Consider the following 25,052-nt stretch of genomic DNA (forward strand, 5'->3'; position numbering starts at 1 on the left):
GCACCAGTAATTGCTTTTTCAGACAAAAAGGAATTCAAATATATCCCTACTTGGACGACTGCCTTATTCAAGCAGAGAGCGAGGACATTCTTCTAAAGCATCTGGCGTTTGTAAAAAGATTACTAATTTGCCTAGGGTACACAGTAAACGAAAATAAATCAAAACTAGTTCTCTCAAGAGATAATATTCCTGGGTGCAAGCTTAAACACAACTGCCCAGATGGCTTATCTCACGCCAGACAAACAAAGGCAACTGACTCATTACTTTCAAATGATGGCAACAAAGACCCAGCTACCTGCAAGAAAAATTCTGCAGGCTTTGGGCTTCATGGCATCCTGCTAATTCCATATGCAAGACTGCATATGAGGAAGCTACAATGGTATCTAAAAAGTGTTTGGACTCAACATTGCCACAGCCTGGAAACAATAATACCTCTTATTCCCTGCCTGCAACAGGAGTTTCGATGGTGGGTACTGGCCTGTCACCACAACAAGGGACAGCCTTTCACTTTACCCACAGCCAGGCAGACACTAACAACAGATGCATCGGATTATGCCTGGGGGAGCACACATGGCAGGAAAATGTTTCAGGCACATGGCCCACAGACCAAATGCATTTTCATATCAATCAAAAAGAGATGCTAGCTGTACAGAATGCCCTGACAACCTTAAAGGATCTACTACATCCAGGCCAACTATTGCTAAAGACGGACAATACTACAGTTATGTGGTACATAAACAAGGAAGGGGGACACACATTCCTACCCCCTCTGCAGGCAAGCCATGACTTTGTGGAACACAGCACTGACCTATGAAGTACATCTGCAGGCACAATTCCTGCCAGGAAAGAAAAATACTCCGGCAGACGAACTAAGCAGAAACCTCATGGACCCTCACGAGTGGAAACTAGATCCACATGTCTTCAGCATGATAGCAAGAAAATGGGGATGCCCAGACATAGATCTTTATGCCTCCCCTCACAACTGCCAACTACAGAGATTCTGCACAAGGACTTATCACTCACAAGCATGGAAAGTGGATGCTCTATCATTCAGCTGGAAAACTTTATCAGTTTATGCCTTTCCACCACTGCCTCTCCTTCCCAAGGTACTCCTAAAAGTCAGACAAGAGAAGCCAAAAATGATTCTGATTGCCCCAGACTGGCCACGCCAGCACTGGTACCCAGTCCTAAAGAGCTTGTCTCAAGGCCCAGCCTGAACTTTACCTCAAATTCCTCATCTTCTGATTCAACAAAACAATCAGATCCTGCACAGCCAACTCAGAACCTTAAATCTGGCTGCATGGCAAATAATATAGCCACTCAGAACACACCTCTCTCTAAAGCTGTTATGGATATCATTTTGGAAGCCAGGAGGCCCAGCACCAGGAAATCTTATGCAGAAAAATGGAAGAGATTCTGTGCTTGGAACCAGGCACAAGGACTTGAACCACTTTTTCCAAATATTCCTCAGATTTTATAATACCTAACTGAGATGCTGGACAAAGGCCTATCCTTCTCATCAATTAAGATCCATGCCTCTGCCATTTCAGCTCATTACAATACGGAACCTCCTATTTTCTCACATCCACTCCTAAGACAGTACCTCAGAGGGGCAAAAAACATAAGACCCCCAAGGAGAGCACCTACATGGGTCCTCAACTTTGTCTTGGAAAAGCTCGCATTGCCTCCTTTTGAGCCAGCCAATACAGCTGATATAAAATTCATATCATGGAAAACTGCTCTGCTCCTAGCAATAACATCAGCAAGAAGAGTCTCAGAGTTACAGGCATTAATGGCAGTGGAACCTTTTATCATTTTTCATCCGGACAGGGTTTCTCTAAGGACAAACCTAACATTTATGCCAAAGGTAGTATTCAGTGTGGCTCTTAACCAAACCATTCATTTGCCAACATTTTATCCAAATCCCCAGAATAAAGGGGAGAGACTTCTGCACTCTTTGGACATACACAGGCAGCTACGCTTCTACTTGGACAAAACAAAAGCTTTTAGAAAAACTGAGCAACTGTTTGTAGCATATGCTGCAGGATCACAAGGAAAGGCCATCTCAAAGCAGACCATTTCAAAATGGCTAGGACACTGCATTCGTTTCTGCTATGCACAGCATGGCAAGTTTTTATATTACGCCATATTCTACCAGGGCAGCAGCCTTTCTCAGAGGAGTACCAACCAAGGAAATTTTGGAGGCTGCAACTTGGAGTTCCGTGCACACTTTTACCAAGCATTATCACTTACCTCTTTACTCTAAATCCAGAGCAGGCTTTGTCACTGCAGTTCTACAGGGCCTCATAGCCACTCCTAATCCTATTTAGACCCAGCCGCCCTACCTCAGCTTTGGGATTCAACCCAAGTGTAATGACTGCAACAGTGAAACACGATGAACATAGTATAGTTGTGTACCTACCATAAATGTAGATGTTCGAGTGTATTTACTGTTGCAGTCCAGGTTACCCACCCACCATCCCCCTTTCTTTGCTGGGACTTATCTATACTTCTGTATCCTATACAACCTATGTGGTGTATTTGCTTGTAGATGAAGGTATTGTTTTTATTTTACTGCATGTTTTTATAAGCATTATGTATTGCCTATCTTCTTGGGGGCACCTGACATCTGGGGCAAGAAAAACTGATGAAAATGGCGTCGGCTGCATCTTGTATACCCCTGGCGCACTGACGTCAGGGAAGAGGGTGACCGCAATCAACGCCGGACCAGAACTTTGGAATTCAGGCCTACTGCGGGTAGCTTGCCAGCAGGATAACCCAAGTGTAATGACTGCAACAGTGAATACACTCAAACATCTACATTTATGGTAGGTACACAACTGTACTTTCTGTCAGGGTATAAATGTTTTTACTGTAACAGACATTCTAACAAACAAACAGGTGGAGGTGTTATGATAGGGATTAAAGATAGTTATGAGACCTTTGATTATTGTATGTTCAATGATAGCACCAATACAATAGATTGTGTAACTGTGACAATAAAGACAACTCTAGAACATATAACAATTGTTGGAGTGTATAAACCACCAAAATGAAGTGCTGATGTCCTAGAGGAATTCATACAATTCTTGCATGAAACACAGGAGGGAAGAATAATAGTGGCTGGGGACGTAAATTTACCAGAAACAGATTGGAATAGTAATGATTCAACAACATTACTAAGGAAACTATTCACAACGTATGTTCAGGAACAAAAATTGCTTCATATTGCAAACCTACCAGGGAACGGAACATACTAGACATTGTGTTCCTAAAGAAATTACTGTTATTTCAAGTCAAGTTTTATCACCATTGATGTGCAGTTATGGGGTTCTAAAGGTTAATTTGTTGCTAGACAATTCTGCCAAACTGAAGTCTAAACCAATGCACAAAAGATTAATTACAGATTATATGCAAGCAAAACAGTTATTATGTAAAACCAATTGGAGTGACGTGTTCAGTGGAAAAACTGCAGATAGAATGTGGAAAGTTTTGAAAGAGAAATTGTTTGAGTGCAAAAAATCAAAACAAAAAATGTTTAACATCAGGATCTAGGCTTACAACTTCAGGGGGATATATTTTTATAAGAACAAGACAAAGACACCTGATTAAGGTGAGAGACAAAAAATATATAAGAAATGGGAGCGAGGTCTAACTACAAATTTGAAAACCTAAGTAAACAAGCTGGATAAATGAAGTATAGTGTGAGAGAAGATCAAGAAAAATTTAAAGAAAATTTTATATAAAGATATTAAGCATAATAGGAGACCTTCTTATAGATGCATAAGATGTGGAAGGATTAAAGACAGACAAGTAGATAAACTATGAGTAGATTCTAAAATGCATTCTCAGACACAACAGATTATGTATACATTCACAAAATCTTATGCAAAACAGTTTGGCTCCACAAACAGGGTGATAAATTGTCCTAATGACATCCAGGTAACCTCAGAAACTGGAGTCAAATTAGTTTGTATTTAAAAAGAACTGTGCAAACTGGATCCAAATAAAGCACAGGAAGGAGATGGAATTATTAATAATGGCCTGAGAACACTTCAGCAAGAACTTACATTACCATTATATCTATTATTTACTAGGTCATGTAAATATGGGGAGATTCCTCAAGATTGGAGACATGCGCTTATTAGACCTGTCTTTAAGGGAAAGAGGAATAGGACAAACCCGGAGTCATGTAGACCCTTAAGTCCATTTTCATGTTGTGGAAAAATAATGGAGAAGGTAATATTGGGCAGGTTACTGTCAGAATTGGATAAGTTGGATCTTAAAACCATTTATCCGCATGCATAGTTTGAAAATAGATCTATTAGCACCTATAACATGATCTATAACAATATAACAGCTATGAATGAAAAATTGTGCTGTGATGTAATTTATATAGCTTTACCTTCAGCTTTTGACAGGGTCAAACAAAAACACTGATCAGTAAATTAGAACAACTAGGTATTGATGTACTCTTGATAAGATGGATAGCTGCATGGCTTACAAATAGGATGTGGCAAATATAATACAGCAATTGGACAGGTCAAATTCTTTGCTACAGTCAGGGTGTCCCACAGGGCTCTGTCCTAGGCCCTTGCTTGTTTAGATTGTATCTTTCAGACCTAACTTTTCATCTGAGGTGTTTTATAGTCTATTTGCAGATGACCTGATGTTGGTTCATCTGATTACATGTGTTACAAATAAGACATGTCTTCATATGAACTTGACTAAATTGACCATTTGGGCACAGGAGAATAATATGCTGATAAATGCATCAAATCTAAGCATATGAGATTTGGGAGACATAAATTGAAATGTGAATATTTAATACAGCACACAGTGATTGAAACTGTAGATTTAGTTAAGGACCTGGGTATATTGGTAGATCAGCTTTTGAGTTTGTTTAATCATATCAACCAGTTGGTTAAATGATAGTTACTATAGGTTGTATAAAAAGATTTACAAAGTCTGAGAAATCAGAAATGATAAAGTCATTGTTAGTTACATTAGACCCAAACTTGAGTAAGGAATAACAACATGCAATAAGGAATAACAACATGCAAACCTTATAAGCAAACAAGTATGAGTACAGCAGAAATATACCAAGGGCATCCGTGGATGTGAAAATTTAAGTTATTATAAAAGTCTAAAATACCTGAACTTGTACAGTGTCTTTCATAGATATGTAAGAGGAGATCCTATTCAGGTATATAGGGCATTTAGAGACAAGTATGTTTGGGGTTATCAAAATGTACTAGAGAATCGTCAGACAACATATGTAGAAGATTCAGTAGGAATGAGAAGTGTATTAATTGGTTCTCTGAAACGGCAACAGATGTGTGGAACAGACTACCATATTTCATTAAAGCAGATACTAGTTTAGATATTTTTTAAGAACAGCCTGGACACTTATGAGACCAGGTGTTTTGGTATGTTGGCAAGCTAGAAAGGGCATCAATGTCCATGTGATGACCACCACTGGGCCAGTAATCAAGGAGCCTCAATCCTCACCACTGGCACCAGTGGGGGATGTACACTGGGAGGATAACAGGTACACACACAGTATTTCCAGATGTAACTCTCTGCATCAAGAGCAATTTCCCTTAAGAGCACACAGAGACCACAGTCAGTTCAGAGATGGTTTCTCCTCCTTTCTCCAGATCCCCAGTAAGGCTCCCCACTGCCACAGCTATAGAGTTGAAATCTCAGCTGAGTGGCAAGCCAAGACCCTCCAGCACCCTCTCTGTCCAACCAATGATTTGTGTCCCTGCCCAAGTAGATGAACACACACACACTCTTTGAGGTTTGATTTATACACACACACACACCTGGGAAAGACTGGCACATGTTTATTAGCTGTGTCCCATTTTTCCCAGACTATAAGGTGGTTATCACTGCCACCAGCCAACTCCTTGTCAGCTAATTTGAAGGCCCTTGACAAAGGGTTCCAATCTTACTGTGTAATAATATTAATACAAATGGTAGTTTGACCAAGAGCAAGGCTGTTGGGAGTGGCACACACACTTACAAAATAAATATGCAAGTACTCTCAAAACTTAAATATCTCTAGACAGATCAGCCACAGTGAAAGGTTTAAATATATTTAATAATAAGTAATAAAAGAGCAAGAAAATTCTCAGTATATAATGACAGTGACATCAGAGTTCAAAATCACAGGAAATATTTAAAACAGCGTTGAAGGACAGTCTCAAATAAGTAAAGAAAACTATCTAAACTAAGCTTTGTTATATTCCAGACTATATCTTAGAGAATTATACTATTCCCTAGTAACTTCTTCAGAGCAAGGCAGATGTGGGTGAATGGTTCTTGTCAGGTCAAAGACAGAATACAGATTGATGTGTCTTTCTCAGAGAGTTCTCAAATTAATATCTCAAATATTACTGCTGGGATGCTTGCAGAATGACATTTCTTGTCATCTGAATCTTTCCCAGGTGAAACCACCACTGCTGGAAGCTGGCAGTATTTATCATCTACCTGTGAAAATACATAGACCTTAGATCTTTGACATAAAATAATTGCATTCCTTCGTGCTTTTAGAGGTATTGATTAGTTCACTCAGAAGACAATACAGAAAGCTTCTCAGCACAGACATTATTTCTCCTGCTGGGCCTATAAAGTAATTTCATTTCAGCTATTTTTCTGAAGTTAACTTCCTGTATTCCAGTTTCCATTGTAAAAATATTTACATTTAAACAATTAGAATAGTGCATGTATATTTCTGTTCTGTTCCAGTAGGGCACACTGTGGTTACATTTTAAGCACAAGCACTTTATAAAATACCTTTTTATTGAACACATCTGTACAAACCAGTTGGATATACGCATGAGACACAGTTCTAATACAGTTGTGACACAAGCATCTTGTATAAATCATGTTGATATTCACAAATGACATAATTATTTACAAAATTGCAGATAGCTATGTTGGCATTATCCCCCTTTGTCACAGCCCATGCTTGAAATATTTGTATATATGTATGCATGCGTGCATGCATGTATGTATGCATATCCATAAACAAGAGCTGTGAGTTTCTCAGTTTTTGTATTATCTTGTTTCTCTCTTCCCATATATCTTTAGCTGCCATAACAGAAGTTCTTTTAATCTTACTGATAAGTATTTCACCTTACCATGTCATGGGTATTGCTTTGCCAGTTCGTGTGTGGGTACGTAATTTATGGCTATAGCCTTTGTTTTATCTTCATTAATGTTATATCCCCATAAGACTTGAAACTGTCTCAGAATGTTTCACAACAGTGAAATGTACTTTCCTGGATTTATCAGGTGCAAAATAATGTCTGCTAATAAGGCCAACCTTTCTTGATTGCCATACCAATCGTATCCTTGAATTTTGGTCCCTTATTTTCTTTGCCATTGGGTGTAAATATACATCAAATAAAGGAAGCTTGTCAGAGAGGAACCATCCCACTTTAATTCTTGTCTCTGATCTTTCAAATATCCTCCTAATTAACCCTGTTATTGTATCAGGAAATGCAAATGCTTCCATTATCCTGCTTGTCCCACCTTACCCCGTGGAATGCTTCCTCTGCATTAACATGCACCAACAGCAGCAGTATTTTCTTAACATTCTACTTCCGTGTGGATCTCCACTGTTCTGTTAGATCCATATCTATCACTTTTGCCATTCTTTTTGCTAGTATATACATAAACACTTTATAATCATGATATAAAATTGAAATGGGTCTGTATGAACCTGCCTGTGATGGATTTTTACTGTCTTTACGTAATACAGCCACCACAACTTTCTTCCAAGATGTTGGTCTTTCCCCTCCTTTTACAATATGGCTAAACAAAATCTTACAGATATTTATTACTTTTTTCCTCTTAACTTCCAAACTTCCACAGGAATACCATCTTTTACTGGAGATTTTCCTGTAGATTGATAATACATCACCATTTTTATATCATCTACTCCTATCTTAACTGTTAGATGTGATAGTGTTCAATCTCGCAGTTTGTTCTTACACATGGGTTCGGAGCCGATCCTCGGCTCCGTGCCGGCCTCTTGCAAGCTCTGCATCGAGAAGAAGCTAGAGACAATCTAATACCCACAATCCCCCTCTGCCTTTACCTTAGATCTAGTTTGCCGCTGCTGCATTCGCATCGTTGGGAGCTAGCTCGAGCGTCTAAAGCTAAGATATAACTTATTTGTTATATTTTATTAGATTTTCTAATTCTATTTGATGTTTCAGTATTATACTGTATGATTGTGTTGTGGTCTGGTTGATTTCTTGGTGCCGTTAAGTAGTTTTATCGGTTAGATTTTTTTTCGGGGCCTACAACCCTTCATAAATTTAATAATAGTTGACTTTTATCCCGGATTTGACAATTTTTATCGGATTTGACAAACTTTCACGGATTTGACTGCATTACTGGACTTGTCTTTTACTCCTATAATGTCTGATAAGGTGAAGTCAGGTTTCAAGCATTGTCAGTGTGGCCAGAAAATGTCAGTGACTGACAACCATAGTTCCTGCGTCTACTGCCTTGGCCCTCTCCACTTGCAAGAGGACTGTTCCATCTGTCACTCTTTTAGTGGGAGGGTCATGACAGATAGGCGCAGGAAACTAATGGACAGAGGTTTATTGAAACCTTCTTTTTAGGAGGCTCTGGATGCTTCTGACCAGGCATCGAAGTCCTCTAAGGAATCGAAGATGTCGGAGCCCAAGTCATCGGCTCTGAGCTCTTCAGCAAAGGTTAGATCACCGGTTCCACAGACTTCGGGGCCGAGTGTTCAACTGGTATCGGTTCCTGAGCCTCGAGTCTTGGAACCGGTGATGGAGCTCCCTCCTTCGACCTTATTGAGGTCGGCTCCGTCTTCGGTTCCTTCGACCCGTTCTTCCTCCAAACTTTCTGATATCGATGTGGATCGCGTGGTGCAGAAGTTATTGGAGCATTCGGCCCTGTCCAAACTTATTTCGGTTTCCACCCAGTTGGTGTCGAAACTTGAAGGCCTCCCGGTATCTCCATCCATTCCTCCTCCGAGACCGATTCAGTCTTTGGAGCCGGAAGAGGCTGATCTACTGATTGTGGAGCCCTCGGGTCCAGAACCGTCCTTTTCTCGGTCTGTTCCTCTCACCTCGACTCCGTCGGACCCGATACCGGAGTCTCGGAGCCGACGGTCTGTCCTTGGTTCCGGGGCCGAGAGTCGAACCGACGTTTCGGTTCCGACTCTCCCCCTCGGGGCCTCGGCGGATCGATTCGGCTCCGTCCTCGGGGTCGATGCCTTCGGTGCCCGTGTCGGGGATTCTTCCCATTTCCTCGGAACCGGGAGACTCTTCGATGCGGGACCCGGGAGCGTTCGACCTGATGAGGAAGGTGTTGTCTACCCAGACAACCACATCAGTGGAAGCAACCTCTCCTCCCCATAAAGGGCCGTTATCCTCATCTGCACCCATGGCCACATCCAAGCGTCGGGCACCAGTGTCTCAGCCACCCCTGGAGGGTGCCCCCTCTTCCTCCGAGGCTTCTTCGGATGCTCCCCACGAAGAAGTCCCTAGGAAAAGATTGTGTAAGAGGCGACACTTGGATTCTCCACAGGAATCCTTGACATCTGATACTGACTTAGATGAGTCAGAGGGGTCCCCTAAGTCACCTTCGGAAGATGTCTCTTTTCGGACATATTGGAGATCCTGAAACAGAGAGGTGACTGGCAGTCCCTTCCCCCTTCTGAGGATGAGTCAGTTCTGCTGAAGGCATTTGGTGCTCGCCCTTCTTCCTCCTGGGTCACTCCGCCCTTCGACGAACTAATGGAACTAATTGCTCGAAGGGCGTGAGGTGCTCCTGACACAGTGGAACCAGTTCCAAGGAAACCTAATAAATACATCACGGCACCTCAGGACAAGTCCTACCTAACAAAAGGAGTTCCAGTAGACGCTATGGTGGTGGCAGCAGCCACGAAAAAGGAGATGTCGGAGTCTTCTTCATCTGTCCATCCTCCTAATAAAGATTCTAGGACGATGGATAGATACGGGAAGCGCATTTTAGTTCAGCGGCTTTTTCCATGCGATCCCTGAACTATTTGACCCATTTTACACGTCTACAGAGGGATCTAGTCAAAGAGTTGGGAGATACCCTCCAGGGTACTACAGATGCAGCTGTCTCAGAGAAAGTGACAGCGCAACTTAATACCCTTACATCGATTGTTAACTCGTCCATGAGGCTGATTTCCTACGCAGCCGAAGGTTCGAGTAGGGCAGCAGCTTCAGCGATTGCTCTTCGCAGACAATCCTGGATGCGCTTATGCTCCTTTGCGGAAGCCTTCAAGTCTTCCTTTACTAACGCCCCATTTGACGGTGCCACTCTTTTTGGCCCCAAAGTAAAGGAGACCCTTACCCGGTGTGAACAGGAGGGAAAGACTCTGTCTGCTGTCGGAGTCCGTTTTTCCACCCCAACCAGACCGTACCCCAAAGGGCAATGTGGTGGAAAAATGTGGTTTCGAAAACCCCAAGGATCTTTCCCAGGCACACAGGGAGACGCCCCCTCTAGAGGCAGAGGAGGGGTTAGAGGTGGAAGACGCCGCCCTGGCGGCAGAGGTGGTCCGCAACATCAAGGTGACAGGGAGACACTCCCTGGTAAACCTTTCCAGCACTCCTGAGAGGAGGCCCGACTGTCCTGCTCTGGAGGCAGTCGGGGGTCACTTAGCTTTATACCCTCAGGCCTGGCAAAATTTAACTACAGACAAGTGGGTAAAAAGCGTGGTTACAACATACCCTTTCTATCTCATCCCATCCCAAAGAAAAGACACCCAGATGTACCGCCCCATCTGCGAGAGCCAGCAGCCATAGAAATTTCAAAGCTGCTAGAAAAAAGAGTCATCCAACCAGTCCCAGCGGACCAGCAAGGATTCGGGACTTACTCAAGGTTCTTTTTAGTTCCAAAGAAAACAGGGGACTGGAGGCCCATTCTGGACCTAAGCTACCTCAATACCTTTGTCAGGAAAGAAAAGTTCCGAATGGTCACGCTTCAATCGATCCTTCCATTCTTACAGAAGGACGACTGGATGTGCTCAATAGATCTAGAAGATGCATACTACCACATCAAAATGGCCAGGGCATCCAGAGATCATCTGCGCTTCCGGCTGGGCGCCAGTCACTTTCAATTTCGAGCCCTGCCCTTTGGTCTGACCTCAGCCCCCAGGGTCTTCACCAAATGCATGGCAGTGGTAGCGTCTCACTTGAGACGCCAAGGATTCCAGGTGTTTCCGTATCTGGACGACTGGCTCCTTTCTGCCACCACCCAGCGTCAACTATTACAGGCCAGAGACTTTGCTCTTCAACTGTGTGTTCACCTAGGAATTTCCGTAAACTTCGGAAAATCCTTACTTCAGCCATCACAAAATATCTTGTTCATAGGAGCAGAATTAAACACACGTCAGTTGACTCTGAGGCTTCCCCCAGAAAGGATATTATCACTTCAGACTCATATACGTCTTCTACTCTTGTCAAGGAAATCTCCTGCAAAACTGGTACTGAAGGTGTTGGGCCTCATGTCAGCCTCCCTTATTGCAATACCCTTGGGAAGGCTGCACATGAGAGTCCTACAATGGCTGCTGTTTGCACAATGGTCGTTTCAACAACTACCTCTAACACACGAGATTCTTATAACAAAGACATGCAAAACAGATCTAAACTGGTGGCTTCAAACGTGCAACCTTTCCAAGGGGAGACCGTTTATGCTACCCACGCCCACAGTTACGGTGACCACGGACGCTTCCCTGATAGGGTGGGGGGGCATCTTTCAGGGACAGACAGTCCAAGGCGAATGGACCAATTTGGAGTACAATCTGCACATCAATGTTCTAGAGTTGAGGGCAGTGTTTCTAGCGTTGCAACACTTTGCTCCCCTTCTTCCTCTGGGAACTATTGCAGTTCAGACAGACAACATGTCTGTAGTCTGGTACATAAACAAGCAAGGGGGAACCAAATCCTATCAGCTATGCAGAGAGGCCATGAGAATCTGGCAGTGGGCGGAATCCACGGGTCGCTTTCTAATAGCAACGCACATCCCGGGGTGATCCAACGTCATAGCCGACAGGCTCAGCAGAGCAATTCTGTTACCGCACGAGTGGTCCCTAAAACAGTCAGTAGCGAAAAGGATTTTTCGCAAGTGGGGCCAGCCTTCCTGCGATCTGTTTGCGTCTCCAATGAACGCCAAATGCAGGAGCTACTTTGCCCTATTACCCCCTCCAGGGGAAGTCCCCAGGGACGCACTGGTTCACGATTGGCCCCCGGGACTCCTGTACGCATTTCCTCCATTTCCTCTGATATCAAAGTTTCTCCAGAAAGCCAGGAACCTACACAGGACAATAATCCTCATTGCCCCATTCTGGTCTCGTCAAATTTGGTTTCCCTTCCTGAAGATACACTGCATTCGGGGACCCTGGATTCTGGACCCAGAGCCAGACCTATTGACTCACTCGTCAGGGGTTCCCCATCCCGCGCTCCTGTCCCTCCATCTAGCAGCTTGGCTGCTCCAATTCCCAACTTAGCCAGGTCTGATCTTTTGTCGCCAGCAGTCCAGGATATATTGGTGGCCTCCCATAAAGCTTCCACTACTAAAACATATTCTAGCAAATGGAAGCGATTTGTATTCTGGGCGAATACACACCAAGTGGATCCTTTTATAGCTCCTTTGAATAAGATATTAGAGTTTTTAACGGACTTATTCCATCAGGGTGCTTCTCCTGCTACACTAAGAGTTCAATTGGCTGCCATTTCAAATTTCCATGTGGAAGAATGTGGAGCTCCTGTTATGGCTCACAGACTTTGTAAAGCCTTTTTAAAAGGGGTTTTTCATATTAGACCACCGGTCAGATCTCCTACGTCACCTTGGAGTCTAAACTTGTTGTTATCTAAATTAATGTTGAACTAATTTGAACCTGCCTCTTCTTGCCCATTAAAATTTTTGACCTGGAAGACTCTTTTTGGTAGCCATTACTTCCGCTAGGCGAGTATCTGAACTTCAGGCTCTCTCCATCAAGCACCCTTATTTGATCTTTCACTCTGACAGAGTTTCTCTTGAACCAATTCATCCTTCCTCCCTAAAGTGTGTTCTATTAACAATATTAATCAGTCCATTGAATTACCCACTTTCTTCAAAAACCACTCCAACAAAATGGAGTATATGTTACACAAATTAGATGTTCACAGACAGCTAAGATTTTACTTGGATAGAACAAAAGATCACAGAAAAACTGATCAACTCTTTGTGGCTTTTGCTGATAGCAGGAAAGGACTTGCAGTTACCAAAAGAACTCTTTCTAAATGGTTAACGGATTGTATAATCTATGTCTACGATTCTTCAAATCAAACCCTTTTGCACAAACCCAAAGGACATTCCACAAGGTCAGTGTCTACATCTTTGGCTCATGCAGCCCGCCTACCACTGACGCTATTTGTGCGGCTGCTACTTGGTCTAAGCCACATACATTCATTTCTCATTATAAGGTAGACAAGGTTTCTAGGGACAGGGCAACCTTTGGTTCCACTGTGCTCAAGAACGTCCTTCCGTGAGTTCCTCAGGAACAAGGAGCTAGGGACGCTACCCATGTGTAAGAACAAACGGCGAGATTGAACACTATCACATATAGAAGTTATGTCCTTACCATAACGTTCCATGTGGAGTGTTCATCTCGCCTTTGTTCTTACAGTCCCACCCTCCCGCCCTTAGGAAGAACGTTCTTTTGATGCCTGGCCAGGAGCATTCTGCTGCTGTTGCAATATTCTGTACATAGTTGGCATATATATTTATATATGTCTATTTGGCTTATATATATATATATAGTTATGTATAGATTCTTTCTGTGCATATGTGATGTAAGCATGAATGTGCTCTCTCTGTAGATTGGTTTGCTTGCAAACTAGATCTGAGGTAAAGGCAGAGGGGGATTGTGGGTATTAGATTGTCTCGAGCTTCTTCTCGATGCAGAGCTTGCAAGAGGCCGGCACGGAGCCGAGGATCGGCTCCGAACCCATGTGTAAGAACAAAGGCGAGATGAACACTCCACATGGAACGTTATGGTAAGGACATAACTTCTATTTGTTGAGCTTCATCTCAGTCTAACCTTGGTATAATTGTCTTCCATACATATTTCCATTTATGCCTTTCTCAATTTTCACATTTCTCATCTTTATACAAATTTTCACAAAATTTCTCCAATACCTCTACAGAATCTCAGGTTATTTTTCTTGTTATAACCTCCCTAAGTTTTGCGACAGTACTTTCTACTTTCTGCTGCTTAAGTCGCTGAGGTAAAAAATTTTTATACTGTGGGGTTTGTGACAACAGAAGGTAGTGCCAGCCATGCCAGGAGAAGTAGGGCACTGGATGTGTAACATAGGCCAGCACAGCTAGCTGGACTTTTGTAAAGAATTGTATGTCATTTGTATATCAAACTGATTTGTACAGATGCTTGTGTTGAAAAATGTATTTGTAAAGCTTCTTGTGTTAAAAATGTATCAATAGTGTGCCCTGCTGGGCAGCAAATAATTGTACATACATTATTGTAACTGTTATATATATATATATATATGGTAACAGAGGATACTAAAAGAAAAAAGATTAATGTCAATCCACCTGACTTTGAAAAATAGCTAAGAAAATTAAACTACTTGGCCTAGGCGATAAAGATGTTATCTCACAGTTTTGAATGAAGCCAGAGACTCGATGTCTGTAAGTAGTATGGTTTACTAGCTCTTGTATAAAGAAGGGAGAGACTTTATGGTTTTATGGCTTCCAGCAGCTGCACCAGATCTGAGCAATGCTCGTGTGTGTGTGTGTGTGTGTGTGTGTGTGTGTGTGTGTGCGTGCGTGCGTGCGTGTGTGTGTGTTATTGATGTGTAGGTGCAGAAATCCTGGTAGCTTCTAGTGATGAGGGATAGTGTGGGAAACCGAGCCAGATGACCAGATGTTTGTGATGTCATTCTATAAGCCAGAAATAATATTTAGATATTAGTAGGAGTCTGCTCACAGTATTCTGCATTCTGTCTTGGATCTGACAGCAAGGATCACTCAACCCCACTTTATCTTGTCTTGCTGTATTCAGTAAGTACGAACAGTAATTTTCTAGATCAGTCAGGAAAATATAGTGAGAATAGTATTGTTTTTCTGTAACTGTGTAACTCTTTCCAGCTGTGTTATTTTCAGTATTTCCTGTGACTGAAACTCGGGTGTTTACTGTAAGTAAATATTTAGTATTTTCATAATCTTGTATTACTACTAAATATATTTAAACTTTTCATTGCGGTTGGTTCTTTTAGAAAAAATATTTAAGCTTTGTATTTGCATATATTTATTTGGTGATAACTGTGGCCACTCCTGAAAGGATGGCTGTTTTGGCAACATTACCATTTGTATTAATATTAATTTTGCTCAGTATAATTGGGTACACTTGCAAGAGCCTTAGGTAGCTGGCTTTATAGTGCCTGGTGGCAGTGATAACTACCGTATAGTCTGGGCAGAAGGGGGCTTAGCTAGTAAACCTGTGCCATCCTTTCTAGTGTGTGTGTGTGTGTGTGTGTGTGTGTGTGTGTGTGTGTGTGTGTCAGTAACAGGGACATGAAGCACTGGTCTCACAGAGAGAGTGGTGGAGGACTTGGCTTGGGCCCTCGGCTGAGGACTTAACTCTGAAGCTGTGCCAGTGGGGGAGTCTTACTGGGGACCTGGAGGGAGACAGATAAATCCAGACCCTGGGCTGACTGTGTTCTCTTAAGGGAAACTGTGCTTGATGCACAGAGGTCTGCATCTGGAAATACTGAGTATATCCATTTTTGTTCAAAGTGAATGCCTCTCTCCAGTGTCAGTGGTGAGGATTCAGGCTCCTTGATTACTGGCCCAGAGTGGACACATCCCAGGGTTATCAAAAACTAGTTGGTTAACAGTAGTCTTTCTAAACTTGTGAGAATTATCTAAATTCTATCTTATTTTTTATTTTATTTTTTCTTATTTTGTCTTTGGCACTCCGTAATTGCACCTCCTCTTGTTCTGCAATAATTTCATCTTTGCAGACACTAAATAATTTGTATTGCTTCTTAACCATATCTTTTTTTTACTATCTTTTTAAACTGCCATTTCATTTTATCCCACTCACTAGTGATCACTTATGTTAGTCTTCCCTAATAACTCTTAAATAACTTCCACTAACCATGCTTTAAATTCCTCTGCTTTTAACAATTAGGTGGGAAAGCACCCCTCTAATTTTTACTTGATGATGAGACTACTTGCAGGAGAACATCAAAAAATGAACTACATAGAGCTTATCTAAAGACAGACCTATATCTTCAGGATGCACTTTTCCAGGGGGTGATTAATGAATAGAATTCAACTACTTATTAGTAAAATTTCCAACTTTGCCAGTCATGTTTGGAATTCCCAAGGTCCACAAAGAGGTGAGGAACCCTCCATTTAGACCGATAGCTGCAGCTAGGGGCTCTAAGACAGAGCTTCTTGCTTCCTTTGTGGACACTTGGTCTAAAATAGTAGTTGAAGAAGCTGGACATATTTTGAGAGATCCGTGGCACTGTCTTAAGAGCTTTAGACAAGTTAAAGACAATAACTTTGTTTTTTTTAACAGTGGATGTAGTTAATTTATTCACAGTTATACCCCATGAACAAGGGCTTACTATGTTTTACGAGAGTCTCTCAAAAAGTAAGATGATGGGCAAAAATAGAATCAATTTGCTCATAGACCTTATGGAAATGGTCTTGAAGAACAATTTTATCAGTTTTGAAGGAGAAACTTACCAGCAACTAACGGGTGTAGCAATGGGAGCCAGATGTGCTCCAGTATTTGCTAATTTAGTATTACTTTCCTGGGAGGAATTGTACATTTTTTCATCTGAATATAAAGACAAGATACTGTCATACAACAGATTTTTAGATGATATATTAATATTATGGAAAGGGGATGGAACCTCTATTACAGAGTTTATCGATTATTTAAACACAACAGAATTTGTTAAATTTACACACGTATGGCACAATGAGGAGATTATTTTTTTGGATATAACTATCAAAAAAACAAGTCAAGGTTTATGTAGTAACATTTATAGAAAGGAATCGTGTTCCAGCTCACTACTACACTTTGATCGTTGTCACCCCTATCACCAAAGGAAAGGCATTATTAAGGGCCAAATGGTGAGAACATCTAGACTGGTCAGTGACGACTCAACCTTTAAAAATGAATTATACAAGTTAATAGGAATGTTCTTAGACAAGGGGGTACCCGCTCAAACTATTATTAAACATCAAAAGAGAGATTGAGAAAAAAGGAAACCTGTTACATCCCCATTATACGGAACACGGCACCTATCACAAAGAGTGATGATAACTTAGAAAAGTTAGGTGCCAACCTTGTACTTAAATATAATGACAGAGCTCAGGAATTGGTGACAAGTTTGAGAAATGCCTGGAAGTTTTGCCTTTGTCACAACCTTAAAGTTATTTTAGGACCTGAACCATCAATAGTTTATAGTAGAGGGAACAACATAAAGGGTATACTTGAAAGAGAAATCAACACTGGAAGAAAATCTTGTATGAAGAAATGTGCCATGTGTAAATATTGTAGATATATAAATGAGGGACCATACTTATGTGTTTATGGTTTTAAATACACAATTCCATATCCAGGGATATGTAATTGTAACACCAAAAATATTGTTTATGTTGCTTCATGCATTTCATGTGATGGATTTTATGTGGGTAAAACCATTAGGAGGCTGCATGATAGAATTTCAGAACATCTGAGATGTATTAATAGAAAGGATGAACATAATGCACTTTTTTTACATTCAAAAATGTGTAAGAATTTTAAGAAGTTTACATTCTTTATTATAGGCCGGGTAACTATGGGTGAAAGGGGTTGTGATATTAACAACAAGGTTGGAGCTCAAGAGACAACCTGGCAATTAAGATTAAATGCCCTGAAGTTGCCTGGCTTAAATGATGCTATTTCTCTGTTGCCCATTTTAAAATTAAAGTCAAATAAAGTGTAACTGAAAAATATATTATTTTAACAGTCATTATGGTGAATAGAGTTTGGTAAACACCAGTAGGTTTAAAATGTTAATGAAGACACTTTTTAGTGTAACCATGTAGATGTACTACAAGTTAAGGGTTACAACAGTAGTAATAGGTTGAACATCTTGCCTATAAATTTGTATGTTTTTTTTTTAAAATAACATGACTGTTTCAAGTCAGTTATAACTTTGATATGAACAAAAAATTTCCTTCTAGCATTATAGTGTTTTAGTTTTTAAATTTTAGGTGTAGGAAAGGTGAAAAGACATGAATTGAGTTTATCATTGAAGTTAGTTAAGTCATTGGGTTAAGTGGTGATGTAACCAATTAAATGTTTGTATATAATGAACTGTGGATGTTAAACCAAATGACACTGAAGAAGCCAGTGGTTTGTAGCCTGGTGAAAGCACTTAGTCGTTTGGTACTGCTGTGTTTGTTGGTGTATTAAAAGTGGAAGACCATCGATTTATTTCTCTGGTGACTGTTTTTTATTATTTTTATGTTTACAAGCTTGCTTTTTCTGTTTGGAGTATCTTACTTTCATTATCAAAAACTAGTTGGTTAACAGTAGTCTTTCTAAACTTGTGAGAATTATCTAAATTCTATCTTATTTTCTCTTTGGCATTCCGCAATTGCACCTCCCCTTGTTCTGCAATAATTTCATCTTTGCAGACACTAAATAATTTGTATTGCTTCTTAACCATATCTTTTTCTTTTTTACTGTCTTTTTAAACTGCCATTTAATTTTATCCCACTCACTAGTGATCACTTATGTTAGTCTTCCCTAAATAACTTCAACTAACCATGCTTTAAATTCCTCTGCTTTTAACAATTAGGAGGGAAAGCACCTCTCTAATTTTTACTTCATCACCCTATATTTTGATCTTAGTTTTTATCTTTGCATTATCTAAAAGTGTTATTTAATATGTCTGGATAAGCTCCAAACCAACGGGTTGTTCTATAATACGGAATCACTAAATCCGAAACTCCAGAACACGTAAACTTTTTATTTAAGCACAATACAAAGGCTTTTCATCAGTAACACTCCAACTTCATCAGAAACGGAAAACAGAGTCTGTCACAAACAGTTACCTTAAATACAAATTTTTTTAAAAAGGTCACATGGTCTCTGTGTTGTATCAGACAAATACCGACATGCCCACGAATACTAAATCCTATGATTTTCAGAAACTAAGTAAACATACTAAAACATTGAATACATCTATCGATTAAAATGTTAAAAATGTTAAAAATATTTTAAAATATTATAAAAAAAATCCCTGCAAAATGTAAGGACAAAGGCACAATGTATAAGTCCAAAAAAGTTGGTCAAAGAAATATACAAACAAATTTGTAAAATCAAGTACATTAAACCCCTATGACTAAGGTGCTGTTGCTGAACAATACTGAATAAGACTTAAAACAACTGACTAGCCCATGTAACACCAACGTAAATGAATAGATCACAAAACTCTTCCTATCCCAATATGAACTCTCTTTAGACTCTGTAATGAAAATAATAAAACTTAGCGAGCGTGCTAAATATGAGATGTCCCCTTACAATAAAAACAAATCATCGATTATATTGAACTGCAGTACTGTACACTAGTATGAACATACTTTATGCATATAAATATCGCAACAGCAACAACTAATCAAACCTTGCGAAACAAGGTAGCCAAGGAAAACTGAACTAACCCTGTACACTAACTAGCTAAATGAGCTATAATCTCATTGGTACGGAAACTGGGTAAAAAGGGGGGGGGGGGGGCTACAACAAACCCTAAACATTACTAAGAACCAAATGAAAACATAAACTATGCCGGACATACCCTAACAAAAGGGGCTTTCTAATAGAACCGCTGACAAAAAAATAGAATGGGATCGTGTATATACAATAATGCATAATCAAGTATCATAATGAACAAGGAAAACTGTATTAACTGCAGAAAAGAATCATATAAATTCCAAACAGTAATTTATCTGCTTAACCTCTTGAGTTTTAATAGGCAAGCTATAGACAACATGCCGTTGATGCCATGGACATGATAGGCATCTAACCTAAGTTGCCCTGACAACTCTCTACTCTCCAAATGGAGGGATGTGGGCCCTCCCCTGCCATCAGATTTTACTTGATCTATAATTAAAAACAAGAACTTATGGTTGGGGTTCTCTACTATATGCTTGGCTAGGGCGTTTTCCATCTTGCCTTTCCTAATAGCATATAGATGTTCGTATATGCGTTCATGTAATTTTCTGTCGGTCTTCCCGACATAGATAGCTGGACAACATGAACACTGGGCCAAGTTACATCACTTGTATGCTAGAAGAATTGAATCTACCCACTATACGATATACAGAGTCCCTAATTTCATATCTTGACCCTGTCTTTATATAGCTGCAGTACCGGCACATATTGCACTTAAACATTCCATCCCTAGTGCTGAGAAACTTTGATTTTTTTCTCCACTATACTTTTGAGGTTGAAACCTCTCTTGAACACTATTCTTGGTGATTCAACCAATAATCTACAAATAGAATCATCCTGAGTTATCAGGTTCCAGTTTTTCATTATGATAGAAAATATCTCTTTAGCATCCATACTGTATGTTAGTATGAAGCTTTTGGACATTGAGGTGACTTCATCCCTCTTCACTTCAAGATTACCCTGCACTATGATGTCTTATTTTAAAATTGGTACATAAACACCAGTAACTCTATTATTTTGAACCGCCCTCTAAAGGTCATTAATGAGGCCAGCAGGGTAACCCCTGTTCAGGAAAAGACCTGCCATAAAGGCACATTCCTCTAGAAAGTCACAGTCTCTAGACACCATACGGGCAGCTCTAACCAGTTGGCCTTTAATAATTGATCTCTTTTGGGAAAATAGATGACAGCTATTAAAATGAACACAGCTATTGGAAAAGGATTCCTTCCTGTAGATCTTAGCTACGTAGCATCCTTTATCTTTGTCCTTCATGAGATCTACATCCAGGTATGCTACCCGGTCTAAAGCAAAACTGTGAGTGAACTGAAGGAAATTTGTAAACGAATTGAACAAATTTAACAGTATGGTAGCTATCTCTTTGTTGTCTTTCAGGATGATAAAAATATCATCCAGGAACCGTGTATACGACAATACCTTGTCCACAAATAGAGGATTAGATAAGATATACTCCCTCTCCCAGTAGGCCATGGCCCGGTTAGCCACACTGGCTCCACATGGGGAACTCATCGGCACACCTATCAACTGAAGAAAAAATCTGTTGTTGAAAGACACAAAATTGTAAGACAAAATGATGTCTAACAGATCGCTAACCAGTTGAATGTCTTTAGCTGGGGCCTTTTTTAAGGTCAACATTGCTGGAATCCAATCTAAAGCTACTGAGTGAGGAATGGAAGAATATAAGTCCTTCACGTCAATAGTTAAAAAGTGAATATCCTCACTATATGTAGTTTGATTGACTACTTGATTAGTTGGCTTGGAGCGTATCCAGTTTTGTTTTTTCTACAGTTTTGCTTTTGTCGAGTTTGGTTTTTTGATATGTGTTTAAGCTTTTAATTAAATGTACATGTTCCTGTGAAACATAATTTCTATCCATTTTAGCCTAGTTATTGTAACTTTGGGAATAATATGTAAATTTTGAGTTCCTACCACTAAACTCGTATCTTCCATACCATGAATTTTCATAAATTGCTCCAGAAATCTACCCTCTTTTGTTATTTTTTTCCTATCTAGGTCCCTCTGATACATCTTTGTTACAAACCAAGTTCCTGGCCCCACAACTCTAGGTATTAATACCTGCCAAAAGATGATTATTTCTCCCAAATGTTTTATGCTGCTTAATAGCAGTTTTTGGTGGAATATAAATACATGCCATTGTATTCCTCCTCCTGTGCCAATAGCCCTTCACGCCCACAAATCTACCATTTGTCTTTTTTCGTCTTCTGTCATTATTGGAGCATCTCTACCAAGCAGTAATGTTATTCACCTTTTCCTTTGTCCCAGATATTCTGCAAAATATCTATCCTGATATCCTTTTTGTCAAATGTGCATGCTCATTTATTTCCATGTCTCCTAACTCATTGCTTTTTGCACTTTGCATTTCTTAATATAAGTCAGTTTTCTGTCCTTTTTGTCTGTACCCCTAAGACCTTTTACATTCCAAGATAATATGGGTAACATAGCCATTATAAAAAGCTATCGTTCCCACCTATTGTACATGACAGATTTTTTTTAATGTGCATTTCCAACTTTTGTCTTACATGCACACACTAAAGTCTTGCAGGCTGATCTTTTATAAAGTTGTTTCTTCTCATCTCTCTTTGAACCTATGTCACATTTTTCAAGACTTTTAGTATTAACAAAAAACCCAAACAAAAACCTGAATACTTTTTCACAACTCCCTCATCCCCTGTTAATTTAGAGTAAATGCACAAAACTATGTGCATTATGGTCATCTTCAGACAACAAAAATTAACCTTCCAGATAGGAACAGTTGTCCCAAATGGACAGTTGCACCCACAGGCTTTACATAATCTAAAATTAAGGTTACCCATGCTAAAGCGCATGTTACAACTTATGTTCCCACTTATATTGATCACTGCCTTATCTTTTCATACATCTGTTCCGCTCCCAGATGTAAGAAATGGCTTGTATGCTTTCAGTAAATATTAACTTGTAGCCCTAAAAAAGTGCACTTGCTTTCTTTAAACAAAACTAAATTGTACAGTGTTCTATTTAATGCATTAAAGTACTAAGGCTGCCATCTGTTTTGACTTCCCGAAATTTCAAACTTTATAACTTAACTGCTTGCCATTGTACAATTAAATTTTGCATTTCCCTTGGCAAAGAATGCTGTTTACTCTTTGGATTGTTTGCGCTTGCAGACAGTGTATTTCCATATAAAAAAATAGTCAGGAATGAGGAAAAAAGTTAGTAACTCTGTGTACATTTCTGTTAGAACAGAAAGTACAGCTGTCTTCTGCTGCACACACGACTCCTGCTAAGAACATTTTGTTAATGCACAAAAAAAACTTACCATTTTTGTAGCTTTCATTATTTTGTCTTTTTTAAGCATATTTTCTTTCAGAAAACACCTGTTTGTAGTTTAAGCCTAGAGATTAATCTAAACATTCACCCTTATAAAAATTAAGAGAAAATATCTTAATTCTGCATATAATCAGTGCACTTTTATAGCCCACCCCAACAATTTAAGATCATAGCTTATTAAGTTAAACTTGCTTTTGTCCAGCCTTTCTTCTCTTGTTACACAGTAAAAGTCCATAGTTCTTGCAGGTAAAAAGTACTTGTTTACTTTTGCAGCTAAAATGTAGTTTACTTTAACATACATCATTCACTGAAAACTCTTCCTCATTTAAAAATACCTCGACTACACAGTACACAAAAGTACTTTACTATAACATGCATTTTTATCTTGAAATGTTTTACACAAATGTTAAGAACAAAAATTGATTTACTCTCAGCTTTTTTCATTCTAGTGTCTTTCTAAACATTGATAACAAAAAGTGGGGTATATGCTTTACAGTCCACCTACAAGTTTAACACAGTCAACAAAAGTCCAGTCTTTCTCAGCCACTTTTTCTTGCAAAGCAGTATTTTGCAAATGTGACTGATGCTTTATAGTTTCCTATTTATTCACTAATTTTATTGATACTGGTCTTTCTCTTCATATCCATCTCCCAACAATAGACTCTGCTTCAAGTCCAAGGTACTCCCGATTCTTCTAGTAAACTCCTGTGCTTTTTTTCTCTCTCTCAAGCATTTCCTTTGGAACATTGTGAAATATTTCACTGGCAAAATCTCTGAGCTTTATTGTCAAAAGAATGAGAATCACAGTACCCTTCTGTTTGCTGGCTCACATTCTGTTGGTTAAATTTTTTTATTTCCTCCTTAACCTGTTCTGCCTCCAAAAATGTCTTTGAACCTCCAGGAAAAAAATATTCTGAAGACAGCTGGATGCAGCAGCTTGAATGTCATACCTACATCTTCACGTTCCCTGATTGCTGGGATATATTTTCTTGTCTTCTTCCTAGTGTACAGTAAATTATCATTTTCCACAGACACTCTGTTGTCCCTCAATTTTTAATGTTTCCCTTCTGACATAGTTTTATCAGGATCAACTATTTCTGCTAGCATGATTGCATCTTTACAAGTTTTGTCTCCTTTCCCATGGCCAGGAGTGAAACGTGCTGAATATGAGATTTCAGTTAACAAATCCTGCTGTGGAAATACCAATCCAGTTTCTTATTTGTACTTTCACAAAGTTGATACAGTCTTTTCCTTCCAGTTTCTCTGGTACAGCAGAAAATTTCAGTTTTTCTCTGTGTGATCTGTTTTCGAACTCCACCATTTTGTGAAACTGCTTTACGTAAGAAACTTTATTCTTGGCCAGTCTTTTCTTCATTTTAACCTCTGATTTTTGCAGAGTGTTCTTTTAGCCTTTTCTTATTTGAGTAGCTATTCATTCAGTTTCATTTATTTTAATTACCTCTTAGTACATTTTATTTATTTACTTTTTCTCTGTATTACTGGAATCCGTCTGTTGTAGAAAAGCTGAAACTTGAAATGCTTTGCACTGAACAGCTGCATGATATTTCCCAGACAGTGTTTTCACCTTTTCCAGTTGATTTTCTTTCAGTTTCATTAAATATATTCTTTGCTGGCAACCAGGCAGTGTGCTTTCACACTGGGAGAGCTGAAATATAGCTCTTGATCAGTGTACAGCCATCATGAAAATCTTTTCCTTCACATCTTGGCCCACATCGGCTCAGGAGCTTATTTCTCTGTCTGGTTATAGCTGCCTTACAGTGTCTTTGTGCCTGACTGACCATGTGTGTGCTCCCCAGTCATTTTGATCTGCACTACCTCAGCTTCTGTTATCTCAGTCCTTCTGCAAATCTGCATCTTCCTTCTCCCAACAGGTCCCTAAGCCATGCCGTTATAATTCGCACACAGTACTGATCATCTCAGT

At 39.8% G+C, this 25,052-nt stretch overlaps 1 protein-coding gene across 1 annotated transcript in view; it reads left to right on the top strand.

The window, feature by feature from the left end:
• DIS3 (DIS3 homolog, exosome endoribonuclease and 3'-5' exoribonuclease) overlaps window positions 1–25,052 on the top strand; it is a 1,475,941-nt gene that overhangs the window by 1,386,346 nt on the left and 64,543 nt on the right. The window lies entirely within an intron of this gene.

The sequence above is a fragment of the Protopterus annectens genome, chromosome 5.part0 (genome assembly GCF_019279795.1).
Source record: "Protopterus annectens isolate FY-2018-M chromosome 5.part0, PAN1.0, whole genome shotgun sequence".
Taxonomy (NCBI): domain Eukaryota; kingdom Metazoa; phylum Chordata; order Ceratodontiformes; family Protopteridae; genus Protopterus; species Protopterus annectens.